Source organism: Hyperolius riggenbachi, chromosome 9, assembly GCF_040937935.1.
Source record: "Hyperolius riggenbachi isolate aHypRig1 chromosome 9, aHypRig1.pri, whole genome shotgun sequence".
NCBI lineage: Eukaryota > Metazoa > Chordata > Amphibia > Anura > Hyperoliidae > Hyperolius > Hyperolius riggenbachi.
Genome location: NC_090654.1, coordinates 233,626,254 through 233,643,123, shown reverse-complemented (window position 1 = coordinate 233,643,123; position 16,870 = coordinate 233,626,254). Strand labels below are relative to the sequence as shown.

General features: G+C 42.6%; 1 protein-coding gene across 3 annotated transcripts in view; it reads left to right on the top strand.

Annotated features, from left to right (window-relative positions):
• Positions 1–16,870, top strand: part of MDGA2 (MAM domain containing glycosylphosphatidylinositol anchor 2) — a 1,075,710-nt gene that overhangs the window by 925,431 nt on the left and 133,409 nt on the right. The window lies entirely within an intron of this gene.

The window sequence follows — 16,870 nt, the reverse complement described above, 5'->3', positions numbered from 1 at the left end:
CGTGGCAGGCAGGAGGTGCCCTCGGCGCCGCTCCGCAGGCTCCCGGTGGTCTCCGGTGGCGATCCCGACCTGGCCAGGCCGGCTGCCAGGTCGGGCTGCTTCTGCGCTCCAAGTTGCGTGTCACTTGTGCGCGCTGACGTCATCGGACGTCCTCCGGGCTGTACTGCGCAGGCGCAGAACTTCTGCGCCTGTGCAGTACAGCCCGGAGGACGTCCGATGACGTCAGCGCGCACAAGTGACACGCAACTTGGAGCGCAGAAGCAGCCCGACCTGGCAGCCGGCCTGGCCAGGTCGGGATCGCCACCGGAGACCACCGGGAGCCTGCGGAGCGGCGCCGAGGGCACCTCCTGCCTGCCACGGGCTGGAGGAAGCCCCAGGTAAGTGGATTTGGATTTCTATTTTTTACAGCTCCTGCGTGAACCTTCCCTTTAACCTTGCTAAGGGCTGGATTTACCATAAGACACTGTAGGCACATGCCTACAGGCGCCTAATGATGGAAAGGCAGCTCACTTTCCTTGCAGTGTGGCTTCCTCCCTCCTTCCCTGTACAGAGTCCTGAGCAGAGTGTAAATGAGAGGTTACTCACCCAGCTCTCAGCAGCATTTCACCAATGAGATCTCCCTTCAGTCAGAGGCACCTCTAGATACTTAAAGAGACACTGAAGTGAGAATAAATCTTGCTTCAGAGCTTATATTCAGCAGGGGCATGTGTGCCCCTGCTAAAATGCCGCGATCCCACGGCTAAACGGGGGTCCCTTACCTCCCAAATCCCCCCCTGCAAAATCCACGACCAACTTGGTCATAGATTTTGCTGCTGGTGAGGCAGGGCTAACGGCTGCAGCCCTGCTTCTCAGCGCCATCTATCAGCAGCGCATCGCCGCCTCTCCCCTGCCCCTCTCAGTGAAGGAAGACTGAGAGGGGCGGGGGAGAGGCGGAGATATGCGCTGACAGACGCGCGTGAGGCAGGGCTGCGGTGGTTAGCCCTGCCTCAATGCGGAAGAGATCCCCCGCTGCACGGAGGGGATTTGGGGGGTAAGGGACCCCGTTAGGCCGTGGGATAGCGGCAGTTTAGCAGGGGCACACATGCCCCTGCTGAATATAAGCTCTGAAGCGAGATTTATTCTCGCTTCAGAGTCTCTTTAATAATGAAAGTACCTCTGGCTACCTAATACCAACGAGCACCTTTAGCTACCTAAACAGGCAGGGGAAGTAGGGGAGAGGTGACAGCTGGGCCAGCCAGCACACTTGCAGTGCAGTTTGTCAGGAGTTTGCAGGTCCATGGAGGGGGAAGTCTATGGTACCAGGTAATCTGTGCCTATAGGCTCCTGTGAATACGGGCCTGACCTTGCCGATTGCTTTCAGATATTTTCTCAATCAAAAATGTCATTTAAAGCAGTGGTAAATGTTCAACAGAGGCAATACGAGCCCTGCAGGATTGATGGCTTCATGACATCCGACTGGATTGAACACCAGTACACAACTAGCAGGATGCTACTATTGGGTCACTTTATCCTCGTTTTCTACATCTAATTTCCCTCTTTTGATGATGCATTATCTTGCATTATATTTGCAACCTATTTGCTCCTGGCGTGGAGTGCACCACCAGATTGGGCTCTGTGACAGCATCATTTCCATGACTACAGGCTGAGGGGGAGGAGTTGCCTCCCCCTGGCCTGCTTTTCCTGCACGTAAAGCGTTCGGCTGCCAGGGTAGTGCACCACATGAGTAGCCTCACGTATGAGTGGGCTCTGTATGAACAGGAAATGATGCAACCAGAAGTAGCGTCATGCGCTCCAGCTTGATGCGCTTGAGGACTTTTGCGGAAGACAGAGCGCATTTGGCCAGCCACCTACTCAGGATTGGCATTACTTAATGCCTTTCCTCTAACATTATGGCAAGCTTTCGTCTCACCATAGAGGAGAGTCCTTGAGGAAGTGCAACCTGCGTGAAACAATTGTCAACTATTTTTGTCTCTGTGCGACTGCATATCCCCGTCCGAAGGGTGATGTATAACATACATGAATTGTCATCTTGCCTGTCAGCTGTTTATCACGTATGGGAATAAATCAAAGCTTCAGATGACTGGCCAACGTTGTTTCCTTAACCTTCCTGGCAGTAACTCTCCTGGCTCAGCACAGAAAACCGCAGCTCAGAGCTGTAACCCCAAATCTGACTCGGGGTAGCTGCCAAGAGGTCTGTGCAGAGACTAGTGAGCGACATTTCAACTCACCTCCCCCAGGAACCAGACGCTCTGCATCCCTCTGGTGAGATCGACGTTTGTGGTCATGACAACAGACTGCAGGGTTACAGTGCCACCCAGAGGAAAGAGAGAGAATTGCAGCGCTGGATCCAAGGGAGGTGAGTAAATGCTGGGTTGCTGCAGAACTCTTTGCAGTATTCTTTTTTTCCTGGTTTTAGAGTCTGAAAGCATGCAAAAAAATTGCACCGCTTCTAGACCCAAAATTCAGAAATAATTAAACCGCCAAGGGAGGTTAAATCTGCAGAGCTCTGGATATTAAAATAATATCTTAGAATGCGTTGAAGCAAAGCAGTTACTCGTATGAACCCACAATTTTTTAGTTACAACATTTTTATATAGTTTTTAAAATAATGTAAAAGATGAATGCTATTCCCACTCTTAGACATTTCTCAAGTGAGAACTTTTTAAGAGCAGATTGTTTAGCTAATAAGTGGATTTGTTCAGGAACAGGAATAAATTATACACTTGGTTGGGCAGGATCCTCCTCCCTCTTGTGTCATGGCTGTAACTGTCACATAATAAGTAAGATTGTAATTGGCAGCGCTTTTATTAATTTTACAGTGCAGTGCTCACACTTTTTAATTAAATTAGGTAATCATAATACTATTTCTCTAGATGTATTACATTTTATGGCAACACATGCATGCTGTAAACTCTCTCTCTCGAAATTGAGATATTATTAATGTGCATTCATTGAATTGTACTACAAACCAGTAGTTTGTAAATTGCATCTGTTTAGAAGTACTACGCCAGATTTGAGTGATGGCTACTGAAGGGGACACAAAGGGGTGCATTTGAATCAATATGATTTTTGGTTGATTTAGTTGATTAGTCTCTTTTCTGAATTTAAAGAGAACCAGAGATAAAGCACCTTAATGTATTTTACCTTATAAATCAGTGGGAACATGACAGTAAACACCTAATCTGCTCTTTGTTTCATTGTTCTCTGTTTAATTTGCCTGTTATCACCTCTGATAAGAATCCCGACTGAGCAGTCAGTCTGGCTTTGCTACAGAATGATTATAGCTGAGACTGTGTTCTTTGGTGTCTTTTCAAGACCAAGCCTGCCCCCTGCTGGCTCAGGAATCATTATAGCTGAGTCATTATAGCAAAGCCAGATTCAATGCTTAGTCTGGGATTCTTATCTCAGCTGATAACAGACACTTTTAGCAGTGAGGATGAAACAGAGAGCATGGTAAGTGTTTTCTCTAATGTTCCCACTGATTTCTATGGTAAAATACATGAGGGTGCTTCGTCTCTGGTTCACTTTAAAGAGAATGTATTGAATCCTGCCCTGTCTGGATAAGCTAAGGGGAAGTCTGTCAGAGTTGAAAGTATAGCACAATAAATAAAAGATCTGCAGAGAAGGACAGTTAGTTATGAGTTATGGGAAGTAGGAAGGTAGGACAAAAAGGCAAAGACACCAAAGGCACCTACGAGATACAGGGTAGGTAAGGGACAATAGACAAAATATGATTGTATGAATGGGTAATTGTTGGACCAAAGTTACAAATACTTACTCTATTAGAGCACAGAATGGTATGTATTCTTCGGTTTTTTTTTTTTCTTTTTTTGGCTGTCTTATTTTGTCTTTTTTTTTCCTCTTTCTCTTTTGTTGCTTTGCTTAAGCATTAAAACTATTTTTTTTTTTTTTTGTAACACTGTTTTTATTAAAGGATAATATAGTGTACAGAAAGTGTATAAAACATTTAACAGCTTCTTATCATCCAACATTTACAAAAATAATAGCTTAAAAGTAGTAAAGCTAAGAACAATATAGGTCCATAGATAATACCTATAAAAAGAAGAGAAAAAAAATAAATAAAAAAAAATAAAGGAACAGATAAAGATGGTTCATAGTATGCAATCTATGTTATACTTTTATAGATAATTTAAGATTTTTAGACTGGTCTGGTCAGCCCTTATTTGTATAAGTCGGTGTGGTTGATGAGTGGTAGATAGGTCCCATATTAAGTTTAAGTCTTCTACATAATGAGGATCATGTCATTATTTCAGTATTACATGAAAAACTGATACCTCTCGATATGCTACAGGGTTCATATAGGTTTATAAGTTTATGACATCATGGTGGGTTATAATTGGAGAAGTATAGTTCCCATAAATTCCATACTTTATCATATTGGGGTTCTGTATCTCTGAGCATAGCTGTGAGATATTCCATGAGTTTAGTCCATTGCAGTTTAGCGATGATTTTAGAAAGAGTTGGGGCCTCAATGTCGCGCCATTGTGACGCTATAGCCAGTCTCGTGGCTGTTAATATATGTGTGATAAGTTTCATAGGATGTCGTGTGGAGCCATAGATAGGTTTGCCCAGTAGCATATGGATAGGATCTAGAGGAATGGAGATACCAGTTACCTTTAAGATTAGAGTTTGTATAGCGACCCAGAGGGGTTGTATAATTGGGCAGGACCAAAAGATGTGCTCTAATGTACCTAAATGATTACAACCCCTCCAGCAATTATTGGTGACATCAGGATACATTTTTGATAACATCTCAGGAGTTCTATACCAATGAAATAGAATTTTGTATATATTTTCTTTCACCTGACTACATATAGAAGTGCGTTTGGCGTTGTCCCATATAGATGTCCAATCCTCTAGGCTTATGGACTGACCAATAGCTTGTTCCCATTTAGACATATAGGTGTGATTCGGTTTGAGAGTGCCTGACTTATCCAGCAACAGTGTATATATTGAAGATATTAGACCTTTTTGGTGACCTCTAGTTTCACATATACGTTCAAATGGGGAGAATGTGGGTATAAGGTTCACCCCCTTAGTGTATGTTCTTAAAAAATGGCTGATTTGATTATATTCCATGTGAGTTTGTGTAGTAAAGGTAATTTTTTCCTCTAATTTATTTTTTGTTATAAGTTTACCTGTGGAGCTATCTGTCCATTTGCTAAGGTTATAATATTGTAAGGTGTACCATCTCCCCATAAAGTCCTCAGAAGTCCCTGGAGAAAAAGCAGGGTTACCCAAGATAGGGTATAGAGGAGATATTGGGGATCTAAGATTAGCTTTTTGGGCTGCAGCTTTCCATATTTGTAGGGTGAATTTAATAGTGGGTAGCATTTGTGTTAAGGGGATCTTAGGTGGATTTTGTGACCATATTAGGGCAGGAAGGGATATTGGGTAAACACTCTTTGCTTCTATGTAACCCCATTTAGTACGGACTCTGAAGTCAGACCATTCTGGGAGTTGCCGTAGGTGGGCTGCCTGGTAGTAGAGTTTTAGAGAGGGTACTCCTAGACCGCCTTGTTCTCTAGAGGCCATGAGAACAGATGCTCGGACCCTGGGCCGGGAATTATTCCATATGAATTGTAAAAAGGCTCGTTGTAGTATTTTGAATTGTGAAGAAGGTACTTGGACAGGAAGGGTTTCAAAGAGATACAGAATCCGTGGTAATATGTTCATTTTTAGTGAGTATATCCTACCTATCCAAGATAGTTTGTAAGCCGTCCATTTATGGAGATCTTGTAGGATAGTTTGTATTAAGGAGGGGAAATTTGCTTTGTATAGGGTGGAGTAGTTAGGTGTGAGGAAAATACCAAGGTATTTGATAGTCTGTGTCTTCCATGTAAATTGAAATGAGTGTTTTAAATTATCTAGCATAACAGGAGGTATTTTGATGGGAAGTGCTTCTGTTTTTTCTTGGTTCAGTTTAAAACCTGAGATAGCCTCAAATTCCTGTAGAATTGATTGTAGGACAGGTAGCGAAATGAGTGGTTGGGTTAGTGTTAATAATATATCATCTGCGTAAAGCGAGATTTTATATTCTTGAGAGCCTTGTTTTACCCCCGATATGTTTGGATTTTGCCGAATGGCACAGGCCAGGGGCTCAATACTAATTGCAAATAATAGAGGGGACAAGGGGCATCCCTGGCGTGTGCCATTTTGGATTGGGAAGTTGTGTGGAGATGCAAAGGGGAGTTTAACAGATGTGGATGGGGAAGAATATAAGTAATTAATTAATGTTAAAAAGGGTCCTCTGAATCCTTGATGTTCCATGACTTTAAATAAAAAGGGCCAGGATAATCTGTCGAAGGCCTTCTCTGCATCCAAACTAAGGAGCAGAGAAGGTCTTCCGGATCTGTTCATTAGTTCTATTAAGTTAATGGCTTTTCTGGTGTTATCGCCCGCTTGGCGCCCCATTATGAATCCTACTTGGTCATTATTGATCAAAGAAGTTAGTATAGGATTTAATCGGTTGGCCAATACTTTAGTAATAATTTTAAGGTCCGAATTAAGGAGGGATATGGGTCGATAGCTTTGTGGAAGTTGGGGATCTTTTCCTTCTTTAGGTATCATGGTAATTAGAGAGTTTAGGAATGAATGAGGTGAAGGTTTTCCTTCCATAAGCCTATTGGCTAAGGTAGCTAAATGAGGAGTGAGGATGGCAGAGAATTTTTTATAATATGAATATGGTAGTCCATCTGGTCCAGGAGCTTTAGTGGAAGGTAATAATTTAATGGCCTCTGAGATTTCTGTGGTTGTTATTGGAGCATTCAGTTGTTTGATATTATCCTCTGAGAGTTGTGGTAATGGCAAGTGATTCAGGAATGAATCTATTTTAGAACGATTAGTTGAGGGGCATGTAGGTTTAGGGAGGTTATATAGTTGTTTGTAGTAATCTGTGAATATTTGGGCCACTTTTTGGGGGTGGTAGTGAACAGTACCTTGGGTATCTTTCATGGAGTAAATGTAGTGTTGTGAGGATTGTGGGTTCAATTTGCGCGCTAAGATAGTGTGAGGTTTGTTGCCTCTTTCGTAAAAAAGTTGTTTTGTCCATCTCAGGCTTTTTTCTAACTGCGTACATTGTATTGTTTGTATCTCATGTTTGATAGCCTGTATTGTGGAATAGTGTGTTTGGGTAGGCTCTTTTTTGTATAAGGTTTGGGCTTTGAAGAGATCTGAGTGGAGGGCTGATAGTTTATGTGTTGCAGTTTTTTTCCTTTTTGTGCTTTCTGAAATGAATAACCCTCTTATAAATGCCTTGTGGGCTTCCCAGATGACCCCAAAGGATGACACTGACCCAATATTTGTTGTAAAGTATGATTGCAATTCATCCGCAAATTGAGATAACAATTCCTTGTTTTGTAATAAGTTCTCATTTAACCTCCAGAAAGTTGGTTTATGGCTATATGAGAAAAGGTCTATTTCCGTAGTGACTGCTTGGTGATCTGACCATGCAATTGGGTGTATCTCTGCTCCTCTTAGTAAGGGTAATGTAGTAGCTGTTGTGAAGAAGTAATCAATACGGGAGCTTGATGCATGAGGAGGAGAAAAAAATGTATATTCTATAGAGGTAGGATTTGAAATTCTCCAGATGTCCAATAGTCTGTATTTTCTTAAAAGAATTCTGAATCTGCGGGAATTGCGATCATGGGTGGATGTTGTAGTAGAGTGTGAGGGGATGTGACGGTCTTTAGTGGTGGAAAAAGCTAAATTAAAGTCTCCTCCTAATATTAGGGAGCCTTCGGTGTTCTTAGATAATTTTAAGAGAAAGGAGTTCAAAAATGATATTTGCTTGTTATTGGGGAGGTATACATTCGCTAATGTGACAGGTTTTCCCGCCAGGGATCCAACAAGTATCATATAATGGCCATTTAAGTCAAGGATAGTTTTGGAAATCTGTAGAGGAAAGGATTTTTTATATACAATAGCCACTCCTGCTTTCTTCTTGGGACCTGAGGCCAGACACACCTCAGAATATACCTTGTTATAGAGACGTGAAGGGTCGTCCTTTCGTAAGTGCGTTTCTTGAAGAAAAGCTAGATCAATATTCAACCTCTTCAAGTCTCTGAACAATGAAAACCTTTTCTGTGGTGTGTTAAGGCCTTTAACATTGAGAGTCAGAAAGTTAACCATAATCTATAACAAGTTGAACATGCATAAACCAGTGAAGGGCAGACCAATTAAGTTTTTTAACTATCACTTTGTTAATTAGTATACAGGTAAAAGCAATATGAACCATCATAAGTAACGATAATTGAGATAACCATAACATTACATAGAACCAATTAGTAAGTTGGGAGCCACTTTCAGACCAGTGGCTGCCTGTACGGGCAGCATAAAACTGCTGCCAAAGTAGAGAACTCCCTGGATTGGTCAGTCGCCGTGACGGCTGGCCAAGTCGAAGGAGTATCTCTCGGAGGCACATGCGGATGTCCAGGGTGGTATGCTGGATTATGAATATGCTAACGATGGTAATTAACATGGGTTAACAGGTTGAGCTCTATTCCACCGCCTGTAAAGGAAAAAAATGTAGTGAATAGGTAGATGTGTCTGTCCCAGACAAGACTAGTTCAGATAGTGCAACCAGTGTTTTCGTGTTTCTCTGACAAAGTCATTTATAACCAGGTGGGGGTTGGTTGATTCTTCTAAGATTGTACGTTTTACTAGGGGGACGTTAGTATTAGTTGTATAGTTATTATGAAGTGAGTCCAGGTTGAGCAAAATCTGATTGTTATATAGAATCTGGGAGGTAAAGTCTAAGTTCCTGTCGGTTGATCTTCCATTTCCTCAGGTTTATCTGGAAAGGTAATACTGCGTATAGGGCGCTTGGTCCACTCCGATATATGCCTTATCTTCCGCGGAGGCGAAGATGTATGTGGGGATTGGGTTAAAGAGGCAGTGTTAGCGGGGAGTTTGAGGCCTAGTTGTCTGAGAAACATCGGGGCATCATCGAGATCAGAGATAGAGAGAATCAAACCTTGTTTGTTTACAATAAGACGAAAGGGGAAACCCCACTTGTAGCGGATGGCAGCTTCTCTGAGAAGTTGCGTTATCGGTTTAAATGCTCTCCTTTTTGCCAGGGTGATTAGGGATAAGTCATTATAAACAGCAATCTCTTCTCCTTTAAATGAAATGTTTGAAGTGTTCCTGAGGGCTTTGAATAGTGCATCTTTTGCTTCAAAGTAATGCAGTTTCGCAATAATGTCTTTAGGTGTCTTTGAGCCAGTTTGTCGTTCCCCCAGTGATCTGTGGGCTCTGTCTATTCTCCACATCTCTTCTGGCATGTCAGGGAGGATAGTGTGGAAGAGTTCTTTAAGATAATCTTGGATATGTTCATTTTTCAGAGCCATGGATACCCCTTTGATACGTATGTTCTGCCTCCTCTCCCTGTTCTCCATGTCCTCTTGTGCTGTGCGTAGGAATTTTATATCTGTCTGCATCAGTTGCTGATCTTCTGTTAGCTCAGCTTGCTTTGCTGTGATAGCCTCCATCTTTTCCTCTAGGGCATGTGTGCGCTCCCCCAGCCCTGCAAGTTCAGTACGTAGTTCCTTTACAGCCGTCATAATTACACTCTGTAAGGAGTTATGTAGGCTGTGGTAATGTTTGTCTAGTGCAGTTTCAAGGAGAGCTGCTGTGAGAGGCTGTGTATCGACCCTTGTACTTGCCTGTTCTGAATGCTGAGGGCCTGATAGATCTGCGTGGCCGGCGCCATCTTGGCTGGGAGGAGGGCTCAGAAATTTGTCCATGGTGCCCGCTGGAATCACGCTTTTGGGGCCCCCTTTGTGCGCCATGATGTTCCGGAGAGGGAGCTGGAGGTGTCACGACCTGAACCGCCGGTCTGGTTTGCGGCGAAAGCGGAGATAACTGCTGTTAGGAGCGGCGGTGGACGGAGCTCACTCGCTAAGCGGCCATCTTGGACGGCTCGCGCATGCGCCTCTAAGCATTAAAACTATTTTGCCAAATAAATTAATCTATGATGCAAACTAAGAACCTAATAAAGAATTAAGCCAATCATGCAACAGATCTCTGAGAAAAAAATACATTTGTATTAAAAAAAAAAAATTAATTCATAAAACAAAATTGCAGCAGCAATCAGATGCCACCAACAGAAGAAAGCTCCGTTGGTGGCAAGTAAATGAGGCAAGATTCATTTGTGTGCTAAGATGTATGGCTCTGCAGTGAGCTGTTAAAGCTGCAGGGCACTGGGCAGTGTAAGCCTATGAAGTTAACCACTTCAGGACCTAACAAATTTTCACATATCCACACTGCTTCCATTCATTTGCCAATAGCCAATAACTTTATTACTACTAATCACACCTAAATGATCTATATATTGTTTTTTTCAAGACAAGTTAGGCTTTTGGTGTGTGATAATTTTGTTTAGTAATTACCTTATTTTCAGGGCATTTCGAAGGGTAAAGAAGGGGGACAAAACAGAAAAACACACGTTCTCCATTTACATCCATTATAGATTTACAATAAACAGTGATAACTATAAGTTATCTGTAAAGGACAAGGGGGGAAAAGGAGGGGGAGAGCGCACTCAATAGACAATTTGAGAAAACTGGTTAGCCAACCGTGCAATAATTTCACCTGAGATTCTTGCCGATTAGCCTATATGGGTTGGTCGGCTGAAGAGCTTTTGTCCCACTCAGAACCGGGGACCAGGTTCTTCCAACGATCTTCCTCCACAAGATGTACTGGCACATATGCTCCTCCGTCCACTGAACTTCAGTCCTGGATCAGATGTATTTCCACTCCTCGCAGATGCTACCTACCGCTATAGGGGGCCGCATTTATGCATAGGAGTGTCTGCACAGAGGTGTCTTGGATGTGCAGGAGGGATCAGGTTTGTGCCTATAATACTCCACACAGCTCTGTATGCTTTACACTTGTAAGCCACAGGCTGCAGGAGCTCTTGGAGCCAGGAAGATCGCTGGAAAGACCTGGTCCCCGGTTCTGAGTGGGACAAAAGCTCTTCAGCCGACCAACCCATATGAGCTAATCGGCAAGAATCTCAGGTGAGATTATTCCAAGGTTGGCTAACCAGTTTTCTCAAATTGTCTATTGAGTGCGCTCTCCCCCTCCTTTCCCCCCTTGTCCTTTACAGATATCTTCACCACCCAGAGTGGCTTTTAAAGGAGCAGCACCAACTAACATACTTTGTCTATACTTTACATCGATATTGCCAAGATAGCTCCCTCTGTCAAGTACAGAGGTCAAACAACCCTTTCTTCCTCAACTATAAGTTAAACCCACACATTTTATTTGCTTATTCATCCTGGTTATAACAAAGTTTAGATTATGTTCCTAGCACAATGTATGGCGACAATATTGTATTTGGAAATACAAAAATTGGTGTGTTTTTCTGTTTTTCATTTTTTTGCTTTCTCATTGTACACTACTGATGATTATGAGACCTTATTTGCAAAAATAATAGTAATATACCCGTATGGCATACATATTTAAAAAGCCAAGTTCCTAAGGTAACAATATATGTTGTTTGTTTCATATTCTGTCACTTTGTTTTCATTTTACAAGTCTTTTATTTAAGTACAGAATATGCAAAAATGTAATTGTCTTTGATTCATTTTGTGACTAAAAAGAATACACAAGACATGGGCCTCCACCCTAAAACGTTCTAAACTCTATTCTACTACTTATTACGGTTGAAATGTTAGCACATATGTTTCTTGTAGTTTTGCTAAAACTTTCACAAATTTGATCAGAATTTTGAAAATGACTTTATGTTGGATTGAGTTTGTCCCTACCTATTTTTATGTGATGTGTGTCCAAGCTTTAAGACACACCAAAATGTATTCTATAACTCATCACAGTTAAAATGATACCACGTGTGCCTCATTTAGTAACAAACTGGTGGTGCACTCACCACAAATACATTGGACATTTATAAATGTCCAGTTGTCATTAATTGGCTAAACAAACCAGGCTTACAGACGTAATTACTTTGTTTACAGAGACACTGTATTAACCACCCTGGCGTTCTATTTATTGCGCCAGGGTGGCGGCGCAGAAGGTTTTTTTGTTTTTTATATATATTTTTTTTAAATTATGTAGCTAGCCTAGCGCTAGCTACATAATGCCCCCCTCCCTGCGGCGTCAACCCGTCCTGCTTGGTCGACGCCGGTGCATACCCACGTAAGGAAATCCTGTTCTGAATGGGACTTCCTTTAGGGCTTCCCCCATCGCCATGACAACGATCGCGATGACGTCATCTATGTCATCGACATCGTCCCAATCCACCCCTCAGCGCTGCTTGGCACTGATTGGCCAGGCTGCGCAGGGGTCTTGGGGAGGGGGGGTAGCGGCGCATCGGCGGCGGTGATCGTCCACAACATGCAGCAAGCAAAGTGCTTGCTGCGTGTTTCAAAAAAAAAGTATGAAAATCGACCCAGCGGGGCCTGAGCGGCGCCCTCCGGCGGTCATGGACGAGCTGAGCTCATCCATACCGCCAAGGAGGTTAACCTAATGAAGAGGGTAGAGTGACCCATGAAACGCGTTGTTTACAGTGCTAATAAGGATATTGAATTATTAATTTTAGTGGTTTACTGCCTTCATGTAAGACTTTTTTACAAACACCACTTATTTAAGTCAGTTTTCCTTTGGGGCGCCTCTTACCTCCCAGTTACTGGCAGCTACTGTGGAGGTAGGCTGTGTAGTATGCGGAGTTGCCCTATAGTCTGCCAGTGGTCACTTGGCCGCTAACATAGCAGACTACTAGTAGTAATCCTTACTTAGTTTTCCACAACTTCCCCTCACCTAGGGATCTGAAGTCAGCAACCATTGGCAACAATTTTCATATCCCCTCTACTAATCTGTTGTTCACATTCTGTACTGCCTGGCTAGTAGGATTAACATATTATATTGCGTATTGAAAATGGTCCCATAAAGAGATATCCGTGTTCAGAATGGCAGAATAGATTGCCTACACAGACAGCTCAAATAGAAGGAAGAGAATGAAAAATACTGTCAAAAATCCCATTATTTTACATACTCTGACTTTCTTTATAGCGAGATTGACATGTTGAATAGCTGTCATGACTCATAAACCATAATTTCCTATTATCTGAGCTGGTATACCCAGTCTGTTAAGGGAATCCTTTAAATCAGGTCATGACAGATGTATTTTTAGGGATTAAAAAAATCTAACCTTTTAAACTTCATAATGACTTACTCTCCCCTTATTGTCTGCAGTTTGGAGGCAAAGTTCAGATGTGACATTAAGACTATGACAAGCACAATAATTGCTCATAATAAATTTAGTGTCTAAGTAAGTGATAACCTTTGCAGCAAATAATGTTAAAGCTACAGATAAGGCATAGTTTTATATGGGACGACGGGAATGATGTACGCCTATGTGTGCACTATTTGCGCAACACAAGGAGATTATGCGTATCCTTCAGCAACACTGGTGTATCCTTACGGATGATCCGAAAATTCAGCCAATCGTGACATCTGAGCCGAGAGTTACCTGTAGACGTGCACCGTCCCTCCGTGATCTGATCGTTAAAAGCCATTTTAAGGGCTCACAAAACATTCGCCCCCATTGTTTTGTTACTGGCACATATAGTTGTGGTGGATGCACTGTTTGTCGTTTTTTGGCCATTGGGAGGCAAGTTATCCTTCTCAGTGGACATCGCTGGCATCTACAACATTATGTAAATTGTAATACTCCGTTTGTGGTGTAACTTCTTCTGTGCCGAAGTGGCGCTTTCTACATCGGTAAGACCGGACGTGAATTGAAATCTAGAGTCGGGAACATATTGCCAACATTAAAAGCATCACATCCACCCCACCAGTTGCGAGACATTTTAGATCAGCACATGGTGGTGACTGTCGTGGCCTGCGTTCTGTGGGCCTCGATCGTATACACACCACCATTAGGGGAGGTAACTATGACTGATTACTCTTACAGAAAGAATCTAAATGGATCTTTGAATTAAGAGCTACTGAGCCCCCTGGCCTTAAGGATGCAGTCGGTTTTGCAGCCTTCCTGCCAACCTAACTGATTGGCCTTGTGGCCATGGTCAACTCCTTCCTCCTTCTATGGCCCACATTTCCCTGGTGCCATCTGGCACCCTGTGTCTGTGGTTATGTATGCCCCTGCCTGTGGCTGCTTTTCTCTTCCCCTGCAGCATCCCCGCACCTGAGGCACGCTACTTATGCTGATTAACATTTAATGCGTACAACCTATGTGGATACTAGACTGAACTTTCAGTCGTTCTGTGATCCACAGGTATTTTGCATTAATATTTTTCATGCGCCCTTTCAACTCTTTTGTATGTGTGCTTTTTATGTGGTTCGATTGTTTATGAGCAATATAGGTTAGGTGTAATCATTGCCACTATAAGTATTAATATACTGTTATATAATTTCTTCGTCTCTGGCCTGTCCCCTCCCGCCTTGCTCCGGCCACTCATACTCTCAGCTTTTCCACCTTACTGTCAGTTTGTGTTTCCATTCTCGGGCGCTCTGACTGGCCACAGCGAGTTGGGCGGGGCTGTGTGATGCGCACGGACACTCACGTGTAGAGATGTCCCGAACGGTTCGCCTGTGAACGCAACTTCAGAAGTTCGCGTTCGCCTGCCAAAGGTGAACTTTCCCGGAAGTTCGATTCGCCCGATAATGCTCTATTGAGCAAAACTTTGACCCTCTACATCAGTCAGCAGGCACATTGTTGCCAATCAGACTGCACTCACTGGTGGAGCCCCCCCCTTATACAAGGCAAGGTCCTTGAGCCATTTGACTCACTCGTCTACTTATACTAATTAGTTAAGGGACAGCTGCTACACACTCTGCTAGGGAGATTTTAATGAGCCTCTTGTGGGCTTCTCCTCCCCTTCTACCGGACAGAGGAGGGTCTCACACTGCCAGGGAATTCCACTATTTCAAAAACCAGCTTACATACTGTGGCTGGGATTTTAACCCAGGTCTCAGTGTATGATAGGTAACTAACATATCCATTATACCACCAACACTACTAGCTAAAACTAGCTGAAACTAGCTGAAACTAGCTGAAACTAGCTGAAACTAGCTGAAACTAGCCTAGCATGTACCATTTATGCTCGAACTAAGAGAAAAATGAGACAAGACAAATAACATTTATATCACGCTTTTCTCCTGGCGGACTCAAAGCACCAGAGCTGCAGCCACTAGGGCACGTTCTATAGGCAGTAGCAGTGTTAGGAAGACTTGCCTAAGGTCTCCTACTGAATAGGTGCTGGCTTGCTGAAGAGACAGAGCTGAGATTTGAACTCTGGTCTCCTGTGTCAGAGGCAGAGCCCTTAACCATTACACCATCCAGCCACTGCTTAAGGATATGTAGCCAGGCATGGCCTTGCCTTTTGTGTTCAACAGTTGTCCAAAGAGAACCCCAGATAGCCAGGTAGATTCATATCTCTCTCTCTTTCTCTCTCTCTTTTTTTTACTTTTTGATTGGCTCACAGTGATCAGGAGGTCCTCCTGACCATGTTACAGAGTTGTCTAAAGACAGCTGAGTTCTGTGCAGATGGGGGAATGCTATTGCGTCCTGTGCTTTGGATCAGGCGGCATTAAAACTACGCCCCATCAGGCTTAGGCAGCCATAGGTGTTCGAAGTTTTAACTACATGTGGTTCTAAACTGGCTAAATTAAAGCTGCTAAACTATTTGTTTTAGTTGTAGTTAAACCATGAATGTTTTTTTCTCTCATATTTGCTTGGGTTTCCTCCCACTGCACTGGATTTGTTAAAGCAAGTCTGAAGCGTAAATGAAAATAAAAAAATTCCCCTAAGGAGAGAGAAGGCTATGGGTCCCATAGAACACCTTCCCATTCTCTTCCCGGTGTCCTTGTTCCTTTGCAGCTCCTCCGTTAGCAACTCCCCCAGCTCTGTACTGTGCACACAAGAGAGGGTGCTTACACATGCGCGGTACAGAGCGGCCCGTCTTTGGAAGCCTGAGTGTTTTGGAAGGCCACCCAACGCGGAAGAGAGCAGTCCATGACCGAACGGTCGTTGACTGCTAATGGAGGAGCCTGTGTGGGAACATGGAGACCGGAAGGAGAATGGGAAGGCTCTATAGGACCCAGAACCTTCCCTCTCCTTAGGTAAGTATCTGTTTTTTATTTTTATTTTCCCTTCAGACTCCCTTTAAGAGTGAGCAAACACAGCAAAGAGAGCTTTCAGGATTAAATGTGACTAAGCAGAGAAAAGAAAGATGTCCTCACTGTACAAAGTGTTTAAGTGAATTTAACCACTTCAGCCCACAGTGTTGTTCACTATCTGAGCAACTTTTACCTCCCATTCATTCACCAATAACTTTCACTACTTATCACACAGAAATGATCTATATCTTGTTTTTTCCACCACCATTTAGGCTTTCTTTTGGTGGTACATTGTGCTGAGAATTATTTTATTCTAAATCCATTTTAACACAAAGATTAAGAGAGAAATGAAAAAAAAATATTATTTCTCAGTTTTTGGCCATCATAGTTTGACCTTAATAAATGCTACCATAATTAAAACCCATGTATTTTATTTTCCCATTTGTCCTGGTTATTACACCATTTTAATGATGTCCCTATCACAATTTATGGCACCGATATATTTTATTTGGAAATAAAGGTAAATTTTTTCAATTTGCGTCCATCACTATTTACAAGCCTATAATTAAAAAAATTATATTGATATACTCTCTTAACATGCATATTTAAAATGTTCAGACCCTTAGGTAACTATTAATGTTGTTTTGGGTTTTTTTTTATTGTAATTTTTTTTTATTAAAAATGTTATTTAGGTAATTTTTGGTGTGGGAGGTAAACAGCTAATTTTAAATGTAAAATAATGAAATGAATT